Source organism: Symphalangus syndactylus, chromosome 4 (assembly GCF_028878055.3).
Source record: "Symphalangus syndactylus isolate Jambi chromosome 4, NHGRI_mSymSyn1-v2.1_pri, whole genome shotgun sequence".
Taxonomy (NCBI): Eukaryota; Metazoa; Chordata; class Mammalia; order Primates; family Hylobatidae; genus Symphalangus; species Symphalangus syndactylus.
Genome location: NC_072426.2, coordinates 162,912,768 through 162,926,987, shown reverse-complemented (window position 1 = coordinate 162,926,987; position 14,220 = coordinate 162,912,768).

Below are 14,220 nucleotides of genomic sequence, written 5' to 3'. Positions count from 1 at the left end.
CCACCAACAGTGTAAAAGTGTTCCTATTTCTCCACATCCTCTCCAGCACCTGTTGTTTCCTGACTTTTTAATGATGGCCATTCTAACTGGTGTGAGATGGTATCTCATTGTGGTTTTGATTTGCATTTCTCTGATGGCCAGTGATGATGAACATTTTTGCATGTGTTTTTTGGCTGCATAAATGTCTTTTTCTTTTTGAGAAGTGTCTGTCCATGTCCTTCACCCACATTTTGATGGGGTTGTTTGTTTTTTTCTTGTAAATTTGTTTGAGTTCATTGTAGATTCTGGATATCAGCCCTTTGTCAGATGAGTAGGTTGTGAAAATATTCTCCCATTTTGTAGGTTGCCTGTTCACTCTGATGGTAGTTTCTTTTGCTGTGCAGAAGCTCTTCAGTTTAGTTAGATCCCATTTGTCAATTTTGGCTTTTGTTGCCATTGCTTTTTGTGTTTTAAACATGAAGTCCTTGCCCGTGCCTATGTCCTGAATGAAAATGCCTAGGTTTACTTCTAGGATTTTTATGGTTTTAGGTCTAACATGTAAGTCTTTAATCCATCTTGAATTAATTTTTTTATGAGGTGTAAGGCAGGGATCCAGTTTCAGCTTTCTACATATGGCTAGCCAGTTTTCCCAGCACCATTTATTAAATAGGGAATCCTTTCCCCATTGCTTGTTTTTGTCAGGTTTGTCAAAGATCAGATAGTTTTAGATATGTGGCATTATTTCTGAGGGCTCTGTTCTGTTCCATTGATCTATATCTCTGTTTTGGTACTAGTACCATGCTGTTTTGGTTACTGTAGTCTTGTAGCATAGTTTGAAGTCAGGTAGCATGATGCCTCCAGCTTTGTTCTTTTGGCTTAGGATTGACTTGGTGATGCAGGCTCCTTTTTGGTTCCATATGAACTTTAAAGTAGTTTTTTCCAAATCTGTGAAGAAAGTCGTTGGTAGCTTGATGGGGATGGCGTTGAATCTATAAATTACCTTTGGCAGTATGGCCATTTTCATGATATTGATTCTTCCTACCCATGAACATGGAATTTCTTCCATTTGTTTGTATCCTCTTTTATTTCATTGAGCAGTGGTTTGTATTTCTCCTTGAAGAGGTCCTTCATGTCCCTTGTAAGTTGGATTCCTAGGCATTTTATTCTCTTTGCAGCAATTGTGAATGGGAGTTCACTCATGATTTGGCTCTCTGTCTGTTATTGGTGTATAAGAATGCTTCTGATTTTTGTACATTGATTTTGTATCCTGAGGGTTTGCTGAAGTTGCTTATCAGCTTAAGGAGATTTTGGGCTGAGACAATGGGATTTTCTAGATATACAATCATGTCATCTGCAAACAGGGACAATTTGACTTCCTCTTTTCCTAATTGAATACCCTTTATTTCCTTCTCCTACCTAATTGCCCTGGCCAGAAATTCCAACACTATGTTGAATAGGAGTGGTGAGAGAGGGCATCCCTCTCTTGTGCCAGTTTTCAAAGGGAATGCTTCCAGTTTTTGCCCATTCAGTATGATATTGGCTGTGGGTTTGTCATAGATAGCTCTTAATATTTTGAGATACGTCCCATCAATACCTAATTTATTGAGACTTTTTAGCATGAAGGTTGTTGAATTCTGTCAAAGGCCTTTTCTGCATCTATTGAGATAATCATGTGGTTTTTGTCTTTGGTTCTGTTTATATGCTGGATTACATTTATTGATTTGCGTATGTTGAACCAGCCTTGCATCGCAGGGATGAAGCCCACTTGATCATGGTGGATAAGCTTTTTGATGTGCTGCTGGATTCGGTTTGCCAGTATTTTATTGAGGATTTTTGCAGTAATGTTCATCAGGGATATTGGTCTAAAATTCTCTTTTTTGGTTGTGTCTGTGCCAGGCTTTGGTATCAGGATGATGCTGGCCTCATGAAATGAGTTAGGGAGGATTCCCTCTTTTTCTATTGATTGGAATAGTTTCAGAAGGAATGGTACCAGTTCCTGCTTGTACCTCTGGTAGAATTCGGCTGTGAATCCTTCTGGTCCTGGACTCTTTTTGATTGGTAAGCTATTGATTATTGCCACAATTTCAGAGCCTGTTATTGGTCTATTTGGAGATTCAACTTCTTCCTGGTTTAGTCTCGGGAGGGTGTACGTGTCGAGGAATTTATCCACTTTTTCTAGATTTTCTAGTTTATTTGCATAGAGGTGTTTGTAATATTCTCTGATGGTAGTTTGTATTTCTGTGGGATTGGTGGTGATATCCCCTTTATCATTTTTTATTGTGTCTATTTGATTCTTCTCTCTTTTCTTCTTTATTATTCTTGCTAGCGGTCTATCAATTTTGTTGATCTTTTCAAAAAACCAGCTCCTGGATTAATTAATTTTTTGAAGGTTTTTTTGTGTCTCTATTTCCTTCAGTTCTGCTCTGATTTTAGTTATTTCTTGCCTTCTGCTAGCTGTTGAATGTGTTTGCTCTTGCTTTTCTAGTTCTTTTAATTGTGATGTTAGGGTGTCAATTTTAGATCTTTCCTGCTTTCTCTTGTGGACATTTAGTGCTATAAATTTCCCTCTGCACACTGCTTTGAATGTGTCCCAGAGACTCTGGTATGTTGTGTGTTTGTTCTCGTTGGTTTCAAAGAAAATCTTTAATTCTGCCTTCATTTCGTTATGTACCCAGTAGTCATTCAGGAGCACATTGTTCAGTTTCCATGTAGTTGAGCGATTTTGAGTGAGTTTCTTAATCCTGAGTTCTAGTTTGATTGCCTGTGGTCTGAGAGACAGTTTGTTATAATTTCTGTTCTTTTACATTTTTTGAGGAGAGCTTTACTTCCAACTATGTGGTCAATTTTGGAATGGGTGTGGTGTGGTACTGAAAAAAATGTATATTCTTTTGGTATGGGGTGGAGAGTTCTGTAAATGTCTATTAGGTCTGCTTGGTGCAGAGCTGAGTTCAATTCCTGGGTATCCTTGTTAACTTTCTGTCTCATTTATCTGTCTAATGTTGACAGTTGGGTGTTAAAGTCTCCCATTATTATTGTGCAGGAGTTTAAGTCTCTTTGTAGGTCACTCAGGACTTGCTTTATGAATCTGGGTGCTCCTGTATTGGGTGCATATATATTTAGGATAGTTAGCTCTTCTTGTTGAATTGATCCCTTTGCCATTATGTAATGGCCTTCTTTGTCTCTTTTGATCTTTGTTGGTTTAAAGTCTGTTTTATCAGAGACTAGGATTGCAACCCCTGCCTTTTTTTGTTTTCCATTTGCTTGGTAGATCTTCCTCCATCCTTTTATTTTGAGCCTATATGTGTCTCTGCATGTGAGAAGAGTTTCCTGAACACAGCACACTGATGGGTCTTGACCTTGTCCAATTTGCCAGTCTATGTCTTTTAATTGGAGCATTTAGTCCATTTACATTTAAAGTTAATATTGTTATGTGTGAATTTGATTCTGTCATGATGATGTTAGCTGGTTATTTTGCTCATTAGTTGATGCAGTTTCTTCCTAGCCTCGATGGTCTTTACAATTTGACATGTTTTTGCAGTAGCTGGTATGGGTCGTTCCTTTCCATGTTTAGTGCTTCCTTCAGGAGCTCTTTTAGGGCAGGCCTGGTGGTGACAAAATCTCTCAGCATTTGCTTGTCTGTAAAGTATTTTATTTCTCCTTCACTTGTGAAGCTTAGTTTGGCTGGATATGAAATTCTTGGTTGAAAATTCTTTTCTTTAGGAATGTTGAATATTGGCCCCCACTCTCTTCTGGCTTGTAGAGATTTTGCCAAGAGATCAGCTGTTAGTCTGATGGGCTTCCCTTTGTAGGTAACTCAACTTTTCTCTCTGGCTGCTCTTAAAATTTTTTCCTTCATTTCAACTTTGGTGAATCTGACAATTATGTCTTGGAGTTGCTCTTCTCAAGGAGTATCTTTGTGGCGTGCTCTGTATTTCCTGAATCTGAATGTTGGCCTGCCTTGCTATATTGGGGAAGTTCTCCTGCATAATATCCTGCAGAGTGTTTTCCAAGTTGGTTCCATTCTCCCCATCACTTTCAGGTACACCAATCAGATGTAGATTTGGTCTTTTCACATAGTCCCATTTTCTTGGAGGCTTTGTTCATTTCTTTTTATTCTTTTTTCTCTAAACCTCTCTTCTCACTTCATTTCGTTCATTTGATCTTCCATCACTGATACCCTTTCTTCCAGTTGATGGCATCAGCTCCTTAGGCTTCTGCATTCTTCACATAGTTCTTGAGCCTTGGCTTTTAGCTCCATCAGCTCCTTTAAACACTTCTCTGTATTGGTTATTCTAGTTATACATTTGTCTAATTTTTTTTTCAAAGTTTTTAACTTCTTTGCCATTGGTTTGAATTTCCTCCTGTAGCTCAGAGTAGTTTGATCGTCTGAAGCCTTCTTCTTTCAAATCGTCAAAATCATTCTCCATCCAGCTTTGTTCCATTGCTGGTGAGGAACTGCATTCCTTTGGAGGAGGAGAGGTGCTCTGCTTTTTAGAGTTTCCAGTTTTTCTGCTCTGTTTTTTCCCCATTTTTGTGGTTTTATCTACTTTTGGTCTTTGATGATGGTGATGTACAGATGGGTTTTCAGTGTGGATGTCCTTTCTGTTTGTTAGTTTTCTTTCTAACAGACAGGACCCTCAGCTGCAGGTCTGTTGGAGTTTGCTAGAGGTCCACTCCAGACCCTGTTTGCCTGGGTATCAGCAGCGGTGGCTGCAGAACAGAGGATTTTCATGAACCGCGAATGCTGCTGCCTGATCATTCCTCTGGAAGTTTTGTCTCAGAGGAGTACCCGGCCATGTGAGGTGTCAGTCTGCCCCTACTGGGGGGTGCCTCCCAGTTAGGCTGCTCAGGGGTCAGGGACCCACTTGAGGAGGCTGTCTGCCCATTCTCAGATCTCCAGCTGCGGGTTGGGAGAACCACTACTCTCTTCAAAGCTGTCAGACAGGGACATTTAAGTCTGCAGAGGTTACTGCTGTCTTTTTGTTTGTCTGTGCACTGCCCCCAGAGGTGGAGCCTACAGAGGCAGGCAGGCCTCCTTGAGCTGCAGTGGGCTCCACCCAGTTTGAGCTTCCTGACTGCTTTGTTTACCTAAGCAAGCCCGGGAAATGGTGGGTGCCCCTCCCCCAGCCTCGCTGCCGCCTTGCAGTTTGATCTCAGACTGCTGTGTTAGCCATCAGTGACACTCCATGTGCATAGGACCCTCCAAGCCAGGTGCAGGATATAATCTCCTGGTGTGCCGTTTTTTAAGCCCATCAGAAAAGCGCAGTATTAGGGTGGGAGTGACCCGATTTTCCAGGTGCCATCTGTCACCCCTTTCTTTGACTAGGAAAGGGAACTCCCCGACCCCTTGCACTTCCCGAGTGAGGCAATGCCTCACTCTGCTTCGGCTTGTACGTAGTGTGCTGCACCCACTTTCCTGCGCCCACTGCCTGGCACTCCCTAGTGGGTGAACCCGGTACCTCAGATGGAAATGCAGAAATCACCTGTGTCTTCTGCGTCACTCATGCTGGGAGCTGTAGACTGGAGCTGTTCCTATTCGGCCATCTTGGCTCCACCTCACCCATTTGCTTCTTCCAGAAAGCATAATCATCCTTGATGCTTTCTCCTTCCTGCCACCCCCCCACCATCACAACTTGCAACCAAGTCCTGTTATTTCACCTTCAAAATATGTGCTAAAATTATCCGCTTCTGTCATCTGCATCTTTCACCTGGTCTGCAAACATACACTCCTCTTTCCAACTTTTTGCCTCTCCAATACCTTCTCTATGGCACACCCAGAGAGGTTCATCAAAAATTTCAATTAGATCATGTCTCTCCTTCATTTAAAAATCTTTAATGATTTTCTACCCACGAAATAATTCTGCTAGACCACAAGCTGTAAAGGTGCAAGGACTAGGTTTACCTTATTTATTTCTGTTTATGCAGACCCTAGCCTTGCATTTAGTAGGAACTTCACACATTGACCTAGATCTTGTCCACCTTCTCAGCCTCACCTCTCATGGCAGCACTCATAGACCTCAGTCTAGTTACTCTTTACTCAGATCCCGGAGCTGGCCTTGTCCAGGGCTGCCTGGGCCATGATGCCTTTACTCCTGCTTTGTTAGCTGGTATCTGCTTATAGTCTTGCTACTATAACTGATGTCCAAGGCAGTCACATAGGCATCCCTGGGAGCTTCCTAGAGCTCAGGCACCACCCTAGATCCAATGAATCAGAATCTACATGTTGAGAATTTCCCCAGGTAGTTCCTATGCACATTCAAGTTTATGGTGCTTTTCTCTAGATCCCAGCCTGAGTGTTAGTTCTTTAAAGAGACCTTTCCCAACTGGCCAAATCATATTAGGTCATGTGATGTATTCACCCACAAGGTCTGTGATACAGAAGGGAAAAGGAGTTGAGGCCTATTGATCAGAAGCTGCTCACTTTAGAGTTTTACCTAAGGGTGATCCTATCAAAAGTTGTGGATTTTGTAGAGAAGCATACAAAGTATGTGAATAGTTTGATTTGAGCAAATTGAAAATTGCCAGTTTTGTTTGCTTTAACCAATAGGTTTGCTTTCCCTCTGAAAATCCCTTGTTACAGGTGCTTAGTTTTAGTTTGCCACATTATGACATGATGGGAATAATGCACAGCAGTGATCCTCAGTTGGTTTGGGTTTTCAATACATCATTGATCCATGGTTATGGCATGCATTGTAGAATGTCCAGCTAGAATACCTATTCTTTCAATTACTTTCATTACTTTCAATGGCAAAAACCACAATTACTTTTGCACTAACCTGATAGCTTTGCTACTAGTCAATTTTTCAGGTGTTTTGTTGTTGTTGTTTGTTTTTATTTTTGCAAACACTTTAGATACTGCATAGTGGATGGATTAGTTTGTGGTTCTTGGGATCTTCTGTGTATTCTGTTGAAGCTCAATAATCGCATTACTGCGGACCTCCAAAATTTTACAAACGACTGCATACTGAGTATTCAGCCGATAAACTAAACCACAGCTTATTACTGTGAGATGAAAGAAAGCACACCAATTAAAAGTAAACACTGTTTAAACTTATCTCAATGCATTTCTAAAGTGTCATACATTTATTATATTCTATACTTCTAAAATATTTTGTTGTGTGTATTGCCAAGTATGTCAGGATTTTATGGGTATAATGTATTCTATTAATTTAACTGGAAAACTTGCAGTTATTCAACAAGCAAACTAAAAGTGTTGGCAGAGGTGTAATTTTAAAGCATGATCCCACTCACTCCTTTAGTATTACAGCTGCGCCCTGTTTGTTTAATAATAGAACTGATGAGTAGTTAATTTGAGAGGAAAGCTGGTGCAGGTGTAGTGCTATTTAGATGTCATGGAGGACACATGTAACATCTGCAGCTAGCTATATGGTAAAAGCAAAACAGAAGTTAAAATCAGCCCTGTGTCAAATCTGCACAGTTTGAGGCTTCAGGGAGTTTCTCTGTATGTTGAGGCAGGAAGTTTAGTAGAATTCCAAGGGAATAAGAGAGGAACCAACATTTGTAGATTTTGCCTTCTATGGGGGAACTCATTCAATCATCAGGAGGACTCTTCAATAGGTTTTATTTGCTCCAGTTTTCCTAGATGAAAAATTGAGACCCAGAATCCATGCTTTTCTTTGCTGGTTACACATTAGAATCACCAATGTGACATTAAAAACACACACACACACACACACACACACTGCACAGCCATTAGGATGGCTGCTATCAAAAAAGAAAAAAACAAAAAAATCAGGGGCCAAGCATGCTGGTTCACATCTGTAATCCCAGCTGAGATCAGGTGGATCACCTGATCCACCTGATCAGGTGGGAGGCCGAGGCAGGTGGATCACCTGAGGTCGGGAGTTTGACAGTAACCTGGCCAACATGGTGAAACCTCATCTGTACCAAAAAAAAAAAAAAAACAACACACACACACACACACAATTAGTCGGGCATGGTGGCAAACGTGTGTAATCCCAGCTAATTGAGAGGCTGAGGCATGAGAATCGCTTGAACCTGGGAGGCGGAGGTTACAGTAAGCCAAGATCATACCACTGCACTCCAGCCTGGAGACAGAAGAAGACTCGGACTCAAAACAAAGCAAAAACACCCAGAAAATAACAAGTGCTGACAAGGATGTGGAAAAATTGTAACTCTTGTGCATTGAGGGTGGGTATGAAAAATAGTACATCAGCTGTGGAAAGCATATGGTTCCTCAAAAATTTAGAATTACCATGATTCAGTAATCCCCCTCATATCTATAAATCTCTATATCTGTATCTATATCTACCTGTACCTATCTTCAAAAGAATGGAAAGCAGTTACTCAAATAGATACTTGTACACCTGTTTTCTCTTCCTACCCTTTTTTCTTTTAATAGATGGGGTCTCACTATGTTTCCTAAGCCGGAGTGCAGGGGCTGTTTATAGGCATGATCCCCTGCTGCGGGGCTGTCCACGGGCATAAACCCCTGTTGCGGGGCTGTCCATGGGCATGACCCCCTGCTGCGGGGCTGTCCACGGGCATAAACCCCTGCTGCGGGGCTGTCCACGGGCATGATCCCCTGCTGCGGGGCTGTCCACGGGCATGACCCCCTGCTGCGGGGCTGTCCACGGGCATGACCCCCTGCTGCGGGGCTGTCCATGGGCATGATTTCCCTGCTGCGGGGCTGTCCATGGGCATGACCCCTGCTGCGGGGCTGTCCATGGGCATGACCCCTGCTGCGGGGCTGTCCACGAGCATAAACCCCTGTTGCAGGGCTGTCCACGGGCGTGATCCTCCTGCTACGGGGCTGTCTGCGGGCGCGATCCCCATGTTGGTCAAACTGGGAGTTGTGCCCTGCTTTGTCTCCAACCCAGGCCGGTTCACCTCTCCTTAGTCAACATGGTAGTCCCCTATCCCGGGAGGTCACTGTACTAATGTCTAATTTCGTGCAGACATCTGATCAACACAGCACACTGCAGCCCAGGACTCCTGGGCTCAAGCAATCTTCCTGCCTCAGATGCCTGAGTAGCAGGAACTACAGGCGCATGCCACCTGGCTGCTACACCTGTGTTCATTGCAGCATCACAGCAGCCTTATTTACAGCAAACACAAGGTGGAAACAACCTAAAAATCTATTGAGGGATAGACGGATAAACAAAATGTGTTATAGACATAAAATGGAATATTAGTGATCTTTGAAAAGGGAGGGAATTCTAATACTTGCTACCACATAGATAAAACTTAAAAACATTATGCTAAGTGAGACGTCAGACACAGACTATGTGATTCCATCTATATGAAGAACCTGGAACAGGCAAATTAACAGAGACAGAAAGTAGAATAGAGGTTTTCAGGGCTGGCAGGAGGTGGAAATGGGCGGGGGTTAGTGTCTAATGGGCACAGAGTTCCTGTCTGGGATGATAGAATGTTCTGGAAATGGATAGTGGTGATGATTGCACAGCATTGTGAATGTAGCTAATGACATTGAATTCTTTACTAGAAAAAAAAACAAAAACAGAAACACATTGCTTAAGCTTCCCAGTTGGACAGGTGACGTGCTTGGTGCGAGCTGGGGCCTGAACCCAGGCTGCCCTCACCAGAGCTGCTTCAAGACCCCTCTTGGTTGTACTTAGGCCTGATTGCTCTGGGGAGCCCCATACATGGAAGCCAGCTCTGGTTCTATCTCTTCTCACTCCAGCCCTCTCTGCCCCCACCATCCCCCAGCTAGGCATTATGAGAAAAGCAAGATGACTACAAGTATTCTGATTATTTATATGACCAAATAATCTCAAGGACTATTGCTGACTAACCCATGGGACTCCCACTACCTTCATGAGGTTCAGATGAGGTGAAGGGTCCCTAAAATCCTGCCACCTAGTCAGGAACTCAGTTGTCAATAATTTCTTTATTTGTGATACAAGCAGGGGTGGGGAAAGAGAAATGAACAGACTTGGTAGCTTCTCTGAGGCCCTAGAGAAGACCTCTGGGCTCCAAACACCAGACGCCGGGAGCAAGGAGGGCAGTTGATGACTCCCCACTCTTTCTCCAGCCCCTGCTCCTCTGTTTCTCCCCTTCACCCACTGCAGCTTCCTTAGGTCCAGGGTCCCACGCCATCATCTCTTCAAATCACCTCCCTTCTATTCCCATTAAAAAAGGAGCATCAGCTAAGTGAACATGGTGATTTGCATTCACTTACATTGATTCAGAAATTGTGTTTAGTTCCACACAAGAAAAAGAATGTGGACCTTTTTCACTGGGAAAAATAAAAGTCGCTACGTACCATCTTAATCATGTTTTCCTGGGATATAATCTATACATGACGCCTATTTAAGCCTTCATTGCATCCGTGCATATGGTTTGCTTTCCTCTCATATGAAATAGCATTGGACCACATGGGTTTGGGCCACAACCCAGGAAGACACAATCCTGAACGTCATAATCTCAAATGTTGAAGTCCCAAAAGATCTAAATCTGTACAGCCTAAAATCCTGAAAATTACAATCCTCAAAAAACAAAATTCTGAAAATACAATTCTGGAAAAAAATTATTAACACATTCTTTAAAAAGCATTTATTGGGCAGGGCGCGGTGGCTCATGCCTTTAATCCCAGCACTTTTGGAGGCGGAGGCGGGTAGATCACAAAGGCAGGAGATTGAGACCATCCTGGCTAACACAGTGAAACCCCATCTTTACTAAAAATACAAAAAATTAGCCAGGCATTGTGATGGGCACCTGTAGTCCCAGCTACTTTGGAGGCTGAGGCAGGAGAATCACTTGAACCCAGGAGATGGAGGTTACAGTGAGCCGAGATCACACCACTGCACTCCAGCCTGGGTGACAGAGTGAGACTCTGTCTAAAAACAACAACAAAAAGCATTTATTTATATTTTTAAGATGGAATTTATTTGAGAAATGTATAAAAACACAACAGAATGCTTCCTAGGCCACTTTACACAATCAATAGGAAATAATAACATACATATATTTGCAAGCATAAAACTCAGGTGTGCTAATGAGAGTCTTAAGGGTATAACGGTAATGAGCAGATGAGTTGTACTCGTAAAGAAATGGGTCAAAAAGCAAAATGTATAAAAGCATGGTTGGTAACTGGGTGCATTCAGCTTTATAACTTAGGTCATCTGGAATACTGTAACAGACAACCTAGGTCTTTTGACCAGATTCATCAAAAGCTGGGATGGGTCACCATCTAATATGCAGTCAAAAAGCTGACATCTTGAGAAATTTTCTCTTTCCCAAATGCAAATGTGCAAAAAGGATATCTTCTCATTTATTGAGGAAGCTTTAATGTTTTTATGTACATGTACAATACTTACACACCAAGTCAGTGTTGTGATAATGCACTCTTGTGGAGTCAAATTTGCAAAAAAATGCATAAAACAAATTAGAACTCTCTAAGTCTTTGCAAAATTTATACCTCCAGTATTGGAAATGATACTAAGATGAAATATATATCATTGCAAGTTGTAAAAAATAATGCTGACAATTTAAAATAGTGGAAAAAATGGAAAAAGAAACAATTAAAAAGAAAATTGACATATAAAAAGTATATTACATGGACAGATTATGGGCAATTGCAGAGTTCATCATAGCTGGCTGGCTTTCATGATCATTAACTATATTTTGAAGTCTTGCATCACGATGAATAGTTGCCTTTTTTGTTTTTAGGATTTGACTCTCAAAATATGTTCACATTCATTTTCTACATGGCACTGCTCTTTTTGAAATTCTTCTATAATTTGATACACACTGACATGAGCATTTCCTATTACGTTTTCCAATCTTCTATGCCATTCTTGTCTATTGTTTTGAGTATGTGGAAATCCATTTTGCAGGCCCTCATATAGAGAGGCCACTCATTTGGCAGAAACAATACTCTTGATTGAACAGCAGCACCATTGCCTAAATGACTTCTTATCCTACCTTGCACATCATTATTTTCAAACCAGCATGTAATTTTTCTGGCTTCTTCAGGCAATTGTGATTTTAATTTATCAAAAGCTCCTGGAATTTTATCAGGTGGAAGGAATGCCAATACAGACAAATGACACATTTTTAAACTAAAATTTTCATCATTGCCGTATGGCCTGGCCAATCCACTCACCTTAATTTTCTGGCAAATAAACTGGGCTGAATGGAAGGTACAAACTTTACTGGTAACAACTTGCAATTCACTTTTAGAAGCCTTGATCACACCTGATTAAAAACTTGTCATTATAATTTGGGGATCTGATTGAAATCTATTTTCTTCTGCAAAGCCCTCCAAATCTTCAAATAAGCTTTTATAAAGTACTTTACTTTTTCCAGTTATTAAACCATAAACGTTCAGATTAAATTACAGAATTTTGTAATCCAATGGGGGCATAAACTGTATAAAGTTGATTATAAAAATCCACTGGGGACAGTTTTGAAAGTGCCGTTCATCAGCCAAAGTGAAACATGCACCAGTTTTGTTATGTTAGACTTAGTGGTAAATAAATATGTTTATTTTTTGACAGTCAAATCCGTAATCAAGAATAGTTTATGATTTAATATGTCTTGTAGCACTGGAGGAAGCTCTGTGCCAGGAGGTGTCTGGTTCAGAAGGCCACTGAATTTGTTGGACTCTTTTTATTATCTGACAAAAGGCATTTTGTGAAGGCAAACATGGTGCTACATGTAGAGGTGCTTGGTACATGATTACATAATTTGGCAGACAAGATTTTGTGCATTTTTTACTTTCATTTTCACTTCTTCTGTGATATTCAAGACATTCAAAACATTGACAGCAGATCTTCCCCACCTAGTCCACTCAGACCCACACACTGATCTCTTCTGAGAAAACCATCCAAACATACCCAAAATAATGCTTTCTGAGCTTTCCAGGGATTCCTTAATCCAGTCAAGTTGACACCTGAAATTAAGTCTGCAAGTCCACCCCTTGTAGATTTGGCACCCATATGGACCCTCTTAAAACATACATAATTTCCAAATAAAAAGAAAACAAAGCAACAGTTGTACCTAACATGATGCAACTAATGTGGTACAAGTCTCCTGTGATTGTGATTTTCTGGATTTTAGATGTTAAGAATTTAGACTTTAGGACTAGGCATGGTGGCTCATGCCTATATTCCCAGCACTTTGGGAGGCCAGGACAGGAGGATCACTTGAGCCCAGGAGTTTGAAATCAGCTGGGGCAATAAAGTGGGACCCCGTGATATGGTTTGGCTGTGTCCCAAACCAAATCTCATCTTGAATTGTAGTTCCCATAATCCTCACATATCATGATGGGGACCCAGTGGGAGGTAATTGAATCATGGAGGCAGTTACCCCCATGCTGTTCTCATGATAATGAGTGAGTTCTCACAACATCTGATGGTTTTATAAGGAGCTTTCTCCCTTTCCTTGCACTTCTCCTTCCTGCCACCTCGTGAAGAAGGTGACTTGCTTACCCTTCGCATTCTGCCACACTTGTAAGTTTCCTGAGGCCTCCCCAGCCATGATGAACTGTGAGTCAATTAAACCTCTTTTCTTTATAAATTACCCAAGCTTGGGTATGTCTTTATTAGCAGCATGATAATGGACTGATACAGTAAATTGGTACTGAGGTAGTGGGGTGTTGCTATAAGGATACCTAAAAATGTGGAAGTGACTTTGGAACTGGGTAACAGGCAGAGGTTGAACAGTTTGGAGGGTTCAGAAGAAGACAGAAAAATGTGAGGAAGTTTGGAACTTCCTAGAGACTTGTAGAATGGTTTTGAGGAAAATGCTGACAATGACATGGAGAATGAAGTCCAGGCGGAGGTGGTCTCATATGGAGATGAAGAACTTGTTGGGAACTGGAGTAAAGGTGACTCTTGCTATGCAAAGAGACTGATGGCATTTTGCCCCTGCCCTGGAAGTCTGTGGAACTTTGAACTTGAGATAGATGATTTAGGGTATCTGGCAGAAGAAATCCCTAAGTAGCAAAGTGTTCAAGAGGAAGCAGAGCATAAAAGTTTTAAAAATTTTGCAGCTTGATGATGAGATAGAAAAGGAAAACCAATTTTCTGGAGAGAAATTCAAGCCAGCTGCAGAAATTTGCATAAGTAACAAGGAGCTGAATGTTAATCACCAAGACAATGGGAAAATGTCTTCAGGGCATGTCAGAGACCTTCATGGCAGCCCAAACCATCACAGGCCAGGAGGCCTAGGAGGAAAAAATGGTTTACGGGCCTGGTGCAGGGCATTGCTGCTCTGTGCAGTCTCAGGACTTGG